The sequence below is a fragment of the Mustela nigripes genome, chromosome 16 (assembly GCF_022355385.1).
Source record: "Mustela nigripes isolate SB6536 chromosome 16, MUSNIG.SB6536, whole genome shotgun sequence".
Lineage (NCBI taxonomy): Eukaryota > Metazoa > Chordata > Mammalia > Carnivora > Mustelidae > Mustela > Mustela nigripes.
The window spans coordinates 46,311,081-46,324,326 of NC_081572.1; the positions used below are offsets into that span (position 1 = coordinate 46,311,081).

General features: G+C 39.7%; 1 pseudogene; it reads left to right on the forward strand.

Annotated features, from left to right (window-relative positions):
* Positions 1 to 240: 240 nt before the first annotated feature.
* On the forward strand, positions 241 to 7,355 carry LOC132003342 (putative olfactory receptor 3A4; annotated as a pseudogene).
* Positions 7,356 to 13,246: the final 5,891 nt, after the last annotated feature.

Sequence of the window (13,246 nt, forward strand, 5' to 3'; positions counted from 1 at the left end):
ATTCCTGAATAAACCTATTTTTGCTGGTGAAAATAACTGACTTTTATTTGTAAAGTCAACAGTAGTAGGTGCTAAAAAATTTTTTTGTTAAATAAATGAATGACTTTTACCATACCCATGAAGGTTGTACTTGGAAACATGTTGAGGAAGAACAAAATGTTTTAATGGTTCTAGAGGTTGTATGTTATATAGCATCATATGGCTTTGGTTCCCCTTGGAAGATGCTCATTTCTGAGGCCTATGTACTTCTTTCTGGGGAACATGTCCCTGCTAGATGATGGATGCATCTGTGTCACTGTCCCTGCCATGCTGAGGCACTGCATTTCCAAAACCAGAAGCATTCCCTACATGGCCTGCCTCTCCCAGCTTTTCTCCTTCCACCCCATGGCAGGAGTGGACTGTTTCCTGCTGACAGTCATGGCCTCTGACCTCTACCTGGCCATCTGCCAGCCCCACACCTACAGCACCCACATGAGCTGAGGAATCCAGCAAGCACTGGCTTGTGGGCATGTCATGTGTCCTTTCCTTCACCAATGCACTGACCCAAAGTGTTGCCTATCCACTCTTAACTTATGTGACCCCCCCATGTGATCAATAACTTCTTTTTTTTTTTTAATTTTTTATTTTTTATAAACATATATTTTTATCCCCAGGGGTACAGGTCTGTGAATCACCAGGTTTACACACTTCACAGCACTCACCAAAACACATACCCTCCCCAATGTCCATAATACCACACCCTTCTCCCAAACCCCCTCCCCCCAACAACCCTCAGTTTGTTTTGTGAGATTAAGAGTCACTTATGGTTTGTCTCCCTCCCAATCCCATCTTCTTTCATTTATTCTTCTCGTACCCACTTAAGCCCCCATGTTGCATCACCACTTCCTCATATCAGGGAGATCATATGATAGTTGTCTTTCTCCGCCTGACTTATTTCGCTAAGCATGATATGCTCTAGTTCCATCCATGTTGTCGCAAATGGCAAGATTTCATTTCTTTTGATGGCTGCATAGTATTCCATTGTGTATATATACCACATCTTCTTGATCCATTCATCTGTTGATGGACATCTAGGTTCTTTCCATAGTTTGGCTATTGTGGACATTGCTGCTATAAACATTCGAGTACACATGCCCCTTTGGATCACTACGTTTGTATCTTTAGGGTAAATACCCAATAGTGCAATTGCTGGGTCATAGGGCAGTTCTATTTTCAACATTTGGAGGAACCTCCATGCTGTTTTCCAGAGAGGTTGCACCAGCTTGCATTCCCACCAACAGTGTAGGAGGGTTCCCCTTTCTCCGCATCCTCGCCAGCATCTGTCATTTCCTGACTTGTTAATTTTAGCCATTCTGACTGGTGTGAGGTGATATCGCATTGTGCTTTTGATTTGTATTTCCCTGATGCCGAGTGATATGGAGCACTCTTTCATGTGTCTGTTGGCCATCTGGATGTCTTCTTTGCAGAAATGTCTGCTCATGTCCTCTGCCCATTTCTTGATTGGATTATTTGTTCTATGGGTGTTGAGTTAGCTAAGTTCTTTATAGATTCTGGACACTAGTCCTTTATCTGATATGTCGTTTGCAAATATCTTCTCCCATTCTGTCAGTTGTCTTTTGATTTTGTGAACTGTTTCCTTTGCTGTGCAAAAGCTTTTGATCTTGATGAAATCCCAATAGTTCATTTTTGCCCTTGCTTCCCTTGCCTTTGGCGTTGTTCCTAGGAAGATGTTGCTGCGGCTGAGGTCAAAGAGGTTGCTGCCTGTGTTCTCCTCAAGGATTTTGATGGATTCCTTTCTCACATTGAGGTCCTTCATCCATTTTGAGTTTATTTTTGTGTGTGGTGTAAGGAAATGGTCCAATTTCATTTTTCTGCATGTGGCTGTCCAATTTTCCCAGCACCATTTATTGAAGAGGCTGTCTTTTTTCCATTGGACATTCTTTCCTGCTTTGTCGAAGATTAGTTGACCATAGAGTTGAGAGTCTATTTCTGGGCTCTCTATTCTGTTCCATTGATCTATGTGCCTGTTTTTGTGCCAGTACCATGCTGTCTTGATGATGACAGCTTTGTAATAGAGCTTGAAGTCCGGGATTGTGATGCCACCAACGTTGGCTTTCTTTTTCAATATCCCTTTACCTATTCGAGGTCTTTTCTGGTTCCATATAAATTTTAGCATTATTTGTTCCATTTCTTTGAAAAAGATGGATGGTACTTTGATAGGAATTGCATTAAATGTGTAGATTGCTTTAGGTAGCATAGACATTTTCACAATATTTATTCTTCCAATCCAGGAGCATGGAACATTTTTCCATTTCTTTGTGTCTTCCTCAATTTCTTTCATGAGTACTCTATAGTTTTCTGAGTATAGATTCTGTGTCTCTTTGGTTAGGTTTATTCCTAGGTATCTTATGGTTTTGGGTGCAATTGTAAATGGGATTGACTCCTTAATTTCCCTTTCTTCTGTCTTGCTGTTGGTGTAGAGAAATGCAACTGATTTCTGTGCATTGATTTTATATCCTGACACTTTACTGAATTCCTGTACAAGTTCTAGCAGTTTTGGAGTGGAGTCTTTTGGGTTTTCCACATATAGTATCATATCATCTGCGAAGAGTGATAATTTGACTTCTTCTTTGCTGATTTGGATGCCTTTAATTTCCTTTTGTTGTCTGATTGTTGAGGCTAGGACCTCTAGTACTATGTTGAATAGCAGTGGTGATAATGGACATCCCTGCCGTGTTCCTGACCTTAGTGGAAAAGCTTTCAGTTTTTCTCCATTGAGAATGATATTTGCGGTGGGTTTTTCATAGATGGCTTTGATGATATTGAGGTATGTGCCCTCTATCCCTACACTTTGAAGTGTTTTGATCAGGAAGGGATGCTGTACTTTGTCAAGTGCTTTTTCAGCATCTATTGAGAGTATCATATGGTTCTTGTTCTTACTTTTATTGATGTGTGGTATCACATTGACTTATTTGCAGATGTTGAACCAACCTTGCAGCCCTGGAATAAATCCCACTTGGTCGTGGTGAATAATCTTTTTAATGTACTGTTGAATCCTATTGGCTAGTATTTTGTTCAGTATTTTCGCATCTGTGTTCATCAAGGATATTGGTCTATAGCTCTCTTTTTTGGTGGGATCCTTGTCTGGTTTGGGGATCAAGGTGATGCTGGCCTCATAAAATGAGTTTGGAAGTTTTCCTTCCATTTCTATTTTTTGGAACAGTTTCAGGAGAATAGGAATTAGTTCTTCTTTAAATGTTTGGTAGAATTCCCCCGGGAAGCCATCTGGCCCTGGGCTTTTGTTTGTTTGGAGATTTTTAATGACTGTTTCAATCTCCTTACTGGTTATGGGTCTGTTCAGGCTTTCTATTTCTTCCTGGTTCAGTTGTGGTAGTTTATATGTTTCTAGGAATGCATTCATTTCTTGAAGATTGTCAAATTTATTGGCGTAGAGTTGCTCATAGTATGTTCTTATAATAGTTTGTATTTCTTTGGTGTTTGTATTTCTTTGTGATCTCTCCTCTTTCATTCATGATTTTATTTATTTGGGTCCTTTCTCTTTTCTTTTTGATAAGTCGGGCCAGGGGTTTATCAATTTTATTAATTCTTTCAAAGAACCAGCTCCTAGTTTCGTTGATTTGTTCTATTGTTTTTTTGGTTTCTATTTCATTGATTTCTGCTCTGATCTTTATGATTTCTCTTCTCCTGCTAGGCTTAGGGTTTCTTTCTTGTTCTTTCTCCAGCTCCTTTAGGTGTAGGGTTAGATTGTGTACCTGAGACCTTTCTTGTTTCTTGAGAAAGGCTTGTACCGCTATATATTTTCCTCTCAGGACTGCCTTTGTTGTGTCCCACAGGTTTTGAACCGTTGTATTTTCATTATCATTTGTTTCCATGATTTTTTTCAATTCTTCTTTAATTTCCCGGTTGACCCATTCATTCTTTAGAAGGATACTGTTTAGTCTCCATGTATTTGGGTTCTTTTCAAACTTCCTTTTGTGGTTGAGTTCTAGCTTTAGAGAATTGTGGTCTGAAAATATGCAGGGAATGATCCCAATCTTTTGATACCGGTTGAGTCCTGATTTAGGACCCAGGATGTGGTCTATTCTGGAGAATGTTCCATGTGCACTAGAAAAGAATGTGTATTCTGTTGCTTTGGGATGAAAAGTTCTGAATATATCTGTAATGTCCATCTGGTCTAGTGTGTCGTTTAAGGCCTTTATTTCCTTGCTGATATTTTGCTTGGATGATCTGTCCATTTCAGTGAGGGGAGTGTTAAAGTCCCCTACTATTATTGTATTATTGTTGATGTGTTTCTTTGATTTTGTTATTAATTGGTTTATATAGTTGGCTGCTCCCACATTGGGGGCATAGATATTTAAAATTGTTAGATCTTCTTGTTGGACAGACCCTTTGAGTATGATATAGTGTCCTTCCTCATCTCTTATTATAGTCTTTGGCTTAAAATCTAATTGATCTGATATAAGGATTGCCACTCCTGCTTTCTTCTGATGTCCATTAGCATGGTAAATTCTTTTCCACCCCCTCACTTTAAATCTGGAGGTGTCTTCGGGCTTAAAATGAGTTTCTTGGAGGCAACATATAGATGGGTTTTGTTTTTTTATCCATTCTGATACCCTGTGTCTTTTGACAGGGGCATTTAGCCCATTAACATTCAGGGTAACTATTGAGAGATATGAATTTAGTGCCATTGTTTTCCCTGTAAGGTGACTGTTACTGTATATGGTCTCTGTTGCTTTCTGATCTACCACTTGTAGGCTCTCTCTTTGCTTAGAGGACCCCTTTCAAGATTTCCTGTAGAGCTGGTTTGGTGTTTGCAAATTCTTTCAGTTGTTGTTTGTCCTGAAAGCTTTTAATCTCTCCTTCTATTTTCAATGATAGCCTAGCTGGATATAGTATTCTGGGCTGCATGTTTTTCTCATTTAGTGCTCTGAAAATATCATGCCAGCTCTTTCTGGCCTGCCAGGTCTCTGTGGATAAGTCAGCTGCCAATCTAATATTTTTACCATTGTATGTTACAGACTTCTTTTCCCTGGCTGCTTTCAGGATTTTCTATTTGTCACTGAGACTTGTAAATTTTTCTATTAGGGACGGGGTGTGGGCCTATTCTTATTGATTTTGAGGGGTGTTCTCTGAACCTCCTGAATTTTGATGCTCGTTCCCTTTGCCATATTGGGGAAATTCTCCCCTATAATTCTCTCTAGTATACCTTCTGCTCCCCTCTCTCTTTCTTCTTCTTCTGGAATCCCAATTATTCTAATGTTGTTTCGTCTTATGGTGTCACTTATCTCTCGAATTCTCCCCTCGTGGTCCAGTAGCTGTTTGTCCCTCTTTTGCTCAGCTTCTTTATTCTCTGTCATTTGGTCTTCTATATCACTAATTCTTTCTTCTGCCTCATTTATCCTAGCAGTGAGAGCCTCCATTTTTGATTGCACCTCATTAATAGCTTTTTTGATTTCAACTTGGTTAGATTTTAGTTCTTTTATTTCTCCAGAAAGGGCTTTTATATCTCTCGAGAGAGTTTCTCTAATATCTTCCATGCCTTTTTCGAGCCTGGCTAGAACCTTGAGAATTGTCATTCTGAAGTCTAGATCTGACATATTACCAATGTCTGTATTGATTAGGTCCCTAGCCTTCGGTACTGCCTCTTGTTCTTTTTTTTGTGTTGAATTTTTCCGTCTTGTTATTTTGTCCAGAGAAGAGTATATGAGGGGGCAAGTAAAATACTAAAAGGGTGGCAACAACCCCAGGAAAATATGCTTTAACCAAATTAGAAGAGATCCCAAATCGTGAGGGGGGAGAAAGGGGATAAAAAGAGGTTCAAAAAGGATGAAAGAAAAAAGGAAAAAAAAAAGAAAAAAGAAATAAAGATAAAAGAAAAGAATTAAAAAAAAAGAAAACACCTAAGAAAAATATAAAAAAGAAAAAATATATGTATTAGATAAACTAGTAAAAAATCGTTAAAAAAGAAAAAGGTAACAGTTAAAAAAAAAATTTTACCCGAAGGCGAGAAAAAAAAACAAAAAATGAAAAAGAAAAAAATTAAATTAACCGCAAGACTAAAAAAAATCACAGGGCAAAAGCCATGAGTTCCGTGCTTTGCTTTCTCCTCCGCTAGAATTCTGCTGCTCTCCTTGGTATTGAAACCGCACTCTTTGGTAGGTGAACTTGGTCTCGGCTGGATTTCTTGTTGATCTTCTGGGGGAGGGGCCTGTTGTAGTGATTCTCAAGTGTCTTTGCCCCAGGCGGAATCGCACCGCCCTTATCAGGGGCCGGGGTGAGTAATCCGCTTGGGTTTGCTTTCAGGAGCTTCTGTTCCCTGAGGGCTTTCTGTAGAGTTCCGGAGGACGGGAATACAAATGGCGGCCTCCTGGTCTCCGGCCCGGAGGAGCCAAGAGCCCAGGGCCGCACTCCTCAGTGCGCGCTCAGAGAACCGCGCCCAGTTACTCCCGTCTGCCTGACCTCCGGCCGCGCTCCGAGCTCACCGAGCCTGCGACCGGTTCAAGGTCACCCCGAGCTGCGAGCTTACTGTCGGCTCTGTCTCTGTAGCCGGCTTTCCCGTTCCAATACCCGCAAGCTCTGCGACACTCAGACACCCCCGATCCTTCTGTGACCCTGCAGGACCTGAGGCCACGCTGACCCCATGTGGGCTTTGCCCCGGGTAGCCTCTGGAGCAATGTCCCTCAGCGGAACAGACTTTTAAAAGTCCTGATTTTGTGCACGGTTGCTCTGCCGCTTGCCGGGAGCCAGCCCCTCCCCCCGGGGTCTATCTTCCCGTCGCTTTGGATTCACTTCTCCGCCGGTCCTACCTTTCAGAAAGTGGTTGTTTTCTGTTTCCAGAATTGCTGTTCTTCTTCTCTTCGATCTGCCGATGGATTTTCAGGTGTTTGCAATCGTTAGATAAGCTATCTAGCTGATCTCTGGCTAGCTGAAGTAGTCTCGGCCTGCTACTTTTCCGCCATATTGACTCCTCCTCCTGTGATCAATAACTTCTATTGTGACCTCCCACAGCTCTTCTGGCTCTCCTGCTCCAGCACCCAACTCAACGAGCTGCTGCTTTTGATAGCAGCAGCCTTCATGGTGGTCCCCTTGGTCCTCATCACTGGGTCCTATGCACACATGGCAGTGGCAGCCCTAGGAATCAGCTCTGTGGAGGGCAGAAAGAAAGCTTTCTCCACATGTGGCTTCCATCTCAGCATGGTGGGCATATTTAAGCAACAGGTGTCTTCAGCTACATGAGGCTGGGCTCAGTGGAGGCCTCAGACAAGGACAAAGGGATCAGCATTCTCATTGCTGTCATCAGCACCGTGCTGAACCTACTCATCTACAGCCTCTAAAACCCCGGTGTGCAGGGGGCCCTGCAGCGGGTTTTCACAGGCAGACAGTCTTCAGAGTGAGATCCCTCTTCTGGCCTTAATGAATGTCATGACTCTTTGTCTTTGCAGCTTCCAAAAGGTATTGTGATGAATGCAAATGGGAAATGAATATGATGAAATGGGGTTAGAGACTGGCTTAGGAAGGAGAGCACAATAAAGATGACAATAGCTATCACTTATGATATATGACAGGCCTTGTTCTAAGTGAATGACATCTACTAACTCATTTAATCCTCATAACAATCTTATGAGGTAGATACAGATTTACAAATTACAGATTAGGAAGCTGAACCTCAAAGAGGTTAAGTAATTTGCCAAAGCCACACAGCTAATGAACAGCAGAGCTAGGATTTGAACCCAGGCAGGCTAAATCTTTACTGCATCTTATTTCAAGGAGAAAGGATATCTGTAAAGTGTGTGTGTGTGTGTGTGTGTGTGTGTTGGGGGGGAATGGATAACAAAAAGAATTAAAAAGAAAAGGAAAATCAGGGATGCCTGGGTGGCTCAGTCATTTAAGCATCTGCCTTCAGCTTGGGTCATGGTCCCAGAGTCCTGGGAGCCTGCTTCTCCCTCTGTCTGCCACTCCCCCTGATTGTACTCTCTCTCTCTCTCTCTGACAAATAAATAAATTAAAGAGAGAGAGAGAGAAAGAAAATCAGTTCTATAGGGGAAACGCTATTTAAATAAAACAGTAATAGGAATCAAGAAATTTTTGTTCCTTTGACAAATTTATAGTTTGTTCCAGAGCAGCTGATAGAGGCTGAAGGAATTGCTGGGATAAATAAATTAATTAATTAACAAAAAGAAAACAATTTTAAAAAATCAAGTCTGAGGGAATAAGCCTTGTTTAGAAATATCAGAGAGGTGAGGTAGAAATATTTCATATTCATTTCTACAATACAAAAATTATGTGTAATGGAGAAAGAAGATCAGCTCATTTGGAAAAATCTTGGACTGAATGGAATCTTCATCATCTCTGATACAAACCTGAAACCAAGCCTTTCTCTCTGTATTGCACTTCATTTATTCAATTTACACTTTTAAACAGCATGTTATTTAACCTCCATGTATTTGTGATCCCTCCAGATTTTTTCTTATGGTTGACTTCTAGTTTCATAGCATGTGGTCAGAAAAGATGCATGATAAGACCTCAGTCTTCTTCAATTTGTTGACACTGGTTTTGTGGGTTAACATGTGATCTATTCTAGAGAATGTTCCATTTGCACTTGAAAAGAAAGTGTGTTCTAGTGCTTTAGGTTGAATATATCTGTTAGTCCATCTGATGCAGCGTGTTGGTCAAAGCCATTATTTTCTTCTTTATTTTCTGTTTAAACAATCTGTTCATTGACGTAAATGGGGTGTTAAGTTCTCCTGCTATTATTGTATTATTATCAATGAGTTTCTTTATGTTCATTATTAACTGTTTTATGTATTTGTGTGCTTCTATGTTGGGTACATAAATATTTACAGTTTTCATCTTCCTTTTGGATTGTGCCCTTCATATAATGTCCTTCTTTGTCTCTTGTTATAGTCTTTGTTCCAAAGTCATTTTGTTTGAAAAAAGTATGCTATTCTGGCTTTTTTTTTTTTTTAATCCATTCACGTGATAGATCATTCTCTATCCCCTCACTTTCGATTTGCAGGTATCCTTAGGTTAAAAATGAGTCTCTTATAAGCAGCATTTAAATAAGTCTTCATTCTTTTATCCATTCTGTCACCCTTTGTCTTTTGATTGGGGGCATTTATTCTGTTTGCATTCAAAGTAATTATTGATAATTATGTATCTAGTGCCATTTTATTACTTGTTTTGTGGTTGTTTCTGAAGATTTTCTGTGATCCTTTCTTGTCTTCTGTCTTTCATGTTTTGCTGATTTTCTTTAGTGATATATTTGGTTTTCTTTCTCTTTATTCTTTGCATGTTTATTGGTGGTTTTGGATATATGGTTGCATTAGGTTTGTATATAACCTCTTCTGCATGCAACAGTCTATATTAAGTTGATGTTCATTTAAATTTGAACCATTCCTTTCATTCTTTTCTCCTCTCCCCCTCATGTTTTATGTAAATGTTATTACATTTTATATACTTTTTTGTGAGTTACTTGACTAATTTTTTTTACAAAAATATTAATTTTTACTGTTTTTGTGTTTCCTACTTTTATACTATGATTTTTGGTCTCTCTTTCCCACTCAAAGAGTCCCCTTTAATATTTCTTGCAGGGCTGGTTTAGTCATGAACTGTTTAATTTTTTGCTTGTATGGGAAACTATATCTCCTCTTTTATTCTGAATGATAGCTTTGTTGGATAGAATATTCTTGGCTGCAGCTTTTTCCCATTCAGCACTGTGTGTGTGTGTGTGTGTGTGTGTGTGTACACATTTAGTTTTATTGTACCAAACAGCTCAAACACTTTTAATGTCTTTTTTAAAAATTAAAAATAATTTTTAAAATTAAAAAATATTTTATTATAAAAATATAATGTACTATTAGCCCCAGGGGTACAGGGCTGTGAATCACCAGGTTTACCCACTTCACAGCACTCACCATAGCACATAACCTTCCCAATGTCCATAACCCCACAACCCTTTCCCTAACCCCCTCCCCTTGGCCCCCCTCAGTTTGTTTTGTGAGACTAAGAGTCTCTTATGGTTTGTCTCCTTCCCAATCCCATCTTGTTTCATTTATTCTTTTCCTATCCCCCAAACCCCCCAAGTTGCATCTCCACTTCTTCATATCAGGGAGATCATATGATAGTTGTCTTTCTCTGATTGACTTATTTCCCTAAGCCTAATACCCTCTAGTTCCATTCACATCATTGCAAATGGCAAGATTTCATTTCTTTTGATGGCTGCATAGTATTCCATTGTGTATATATACCACCTCTTCTTTATCCATTCATCTGTTGATGGACATCTAGGTTCTTTCCATAGTTTTGCTATTGTGGACATTGCTGCTATAAACATCCGGGTGCACGTGCCCCTTTGGAACACCACATTTGTATCTTTAGGGTATATACCCAGTAGTGCAATCGCTGGGTATAGGGTAGCTCTATTTTCAGCTTTTTGAGGAACCTCCATGCTGTTTTCCAGAGTGGTTGCACCAGCTTGCATTCCCATCAACAGTGTAGGAGGGTTCCCCTTTCTCCGCATCCTCGCCAGCATCTGTCATTTCCTGACTTGTTAATTTTAGCCATTCTGACTGGTGTGAGGTGGTATCTCATTGTGATTTTGATTTGTATTTCCCTGATGCCAAGTGCTGTGGAGCATTTTTTCATGTGTCTGTTGGCCATCTGGATGTCTTCTTTGCAGAAATGTCTGTTCATGTCCTCTGCTCATTTCTTGGTTGAATTATTTGTTCTTTGGGTGTTGAGTTTGCTAAGTTCTTTATAGATTTTGGATACTAGCCCTTTATGTTATGTTGTTTGCAAATATCTTCTCCCATTCTGTCAGTTGTCTTTTGATTTTGTTATGTTTCCTTTTCTGTGCAAAAGCTTTTGATCTTGATGAAATCCCAATAGTTCATTTTTGCTCTTGCTTCTGTTGCCTTTGGCGATGTTCCTAGGAAGAAGTTGTTGCGGCTGAGGTCAAAGAGGTTGCTGCCCATGTTCTCCTCAAGGATTTTGATGGGTTCCTTTCTCACATTGAGGTCCTTCATCCATTTTGAGTCTATTTTTGTTGTGGTATAAGGAAATTGTCCAATTTCATTTTCCTGCTTGTGGCTGTCCAATTTTGCCAACACCATTTGTTGAAGAGGCTGTCTTTTTCCCATTGGACATTCTTTTCTGCTTTGTCAGAGATTAGTTGACCTTAGAGTTAAGGGTCCATTTCTGGGCTCTCTATTCTGTTCCATTGGTCTATGTGTCTGTTTTTGTGCCAGTACCATACTGTCTTAAGGATGACAGCTTTGTAACAGAGTTTGAAGTCTGGAATTGTGATGCCACCAACTTTGGGTTTCTTCCTCAAAATTCATCTGGCTATTTGAGGCCTTTTCTTGTTCCATATAAATTTTAGGATTATTTGTTCCATTGTCTCAAAAAAATGCATGGCATTTTGATAGGGATTGCATTAAATGTGTAGATTGTTTTAGGTAGAATAGACATTTTCACAGTATTTGTTCTTCCAATCCATGAGCATGGAACGTTTTTCATTTCTTTGTCTTCCTCAATTTCTTTCATGAGTACTTTATACTTTTCTGAATACAGATTCTTTGCCTCTTTGGTTAGGTTTTTTCCTAGGTATCTTACGGTTTGGGGTGCAATTGAAAATGGGATTGATTCCTTAATTTCTCTTTCTTCTGTCTTGTTGTTGGTGTAAAGAAATACAACTGATTTCCATGCATTGATTTTATGTCCTGACACTTTACTGAATTCCTGTACAAGTTCTAGCAGGTTTGGAGTGGATTCTTTTGGGTTTTCCACATAAGGTATCATATCATCTTCAAAGAGTGATAGTTTGACTTCTTCTTTGCTGATTCAGATGCCTTTAATTTCTTTTTTTTTAAAGATTTTATTTATTTGAAAGATACAGATCACAAGTAGGCAGAGAGGCAGGTAGAGAGAGAGAGAGAGGAGGAAGCAGGCTCCCTGCTGAGTAGAAGAGCCTGATGTGGGTCTCGATCCCAGGATTCTGGGATCATGACCTGAGCCAAAGGCAGAGGCTTTAACCCTCTGAGCCACCCGGGTGCCCCGCCTTTTATTTCTTTTTGTTGTCTGATTGCTGAGGCTAGGACTTCTAGTAGTATGTTGAATAGCAGTGGTGATAATGGACACCCCTGCCGTGTTCCTGACCTTAGCAGAAAAGCTCTCAGTTTTTCTCTATTGAGAATGATATTCTCTGTGGGTTTTTCATAGATGGCTTTAATAATATTGAGGTATGTGCCCTCTATCCCTACACTTTGAAGAGTTTTGATCAGGAAGGGATGCTGTACTTTGTCAAATGCTTTTTCAGCATCTACTGAGAGTACTCTATCGTTCTTATTATTTCTTTTATTAATGCATTGTATCACATCAATTGATTTACAGATGTTGAACCAACCTTGCAGCCCTGGAATAAATCCCACTTTGTCGTGGTGAATAATCTTTTAATGTACTCTTGGATCCTATTGGCTAGTATTTTGGTGAGAATTTTCGCATCTGTGTTCATCAAGGATGTTGGCCTGTAGTTCTCTTTTTTGATGGGATCCCTGTGTGGTTTTGGGATCAAGGTGATGCTGGCCTCATAAAATGAAAATGAAAAGGAAGTTTTCCTTCCATTTCTATTTTTTGGAACAGTTTCAGGAGAATAGGAATTAATTCTTCTTTAAATGTTTGGTAGAGGGACACGTGGGTGGCTCAGTTGTTTGGGCGGCTGCCTTCGGCTCAGGTCATGATCGCAGCATCCTGGGATCGAGTCCCACATCGGGCTCCTTGCTTGGCGGGGAGCCTGCTTCTCCCTCTGCCTCTGTCTGCCTGTGCTTGCTCTCACTTCTCTCTCTATGACAAATAAATAAATAAAATCTTTTAAAAAAATAAAAATAAAAAATAAATGTTTGGTAGAATTCCCCTGGGAAGCCATCTGACCCTGGGCTTTTGTTTGTTTGGAGATTTTTGATGACTGTTTCAATCTCCTTACTCATTATGTTCCAGTTTTCTATTTCATCCTGGTTCAGTTGTGGTAGTTTATATGTCTCTAGGAATGCATCCATTTCTTCCAGATTGTCAAATTTGTTGACACAGAGTTGCTCATAATATGTTCTTATAATTGTTTGTATTTCTCTGATGTTGGTTGTGATCTCTCCTCTTTCATACATGATTTTGTTTATTTGGTTCCTTTCTCTTTTCTTTTTAATAAGTCTGGCCAGGGGGTTATCAATCTAAT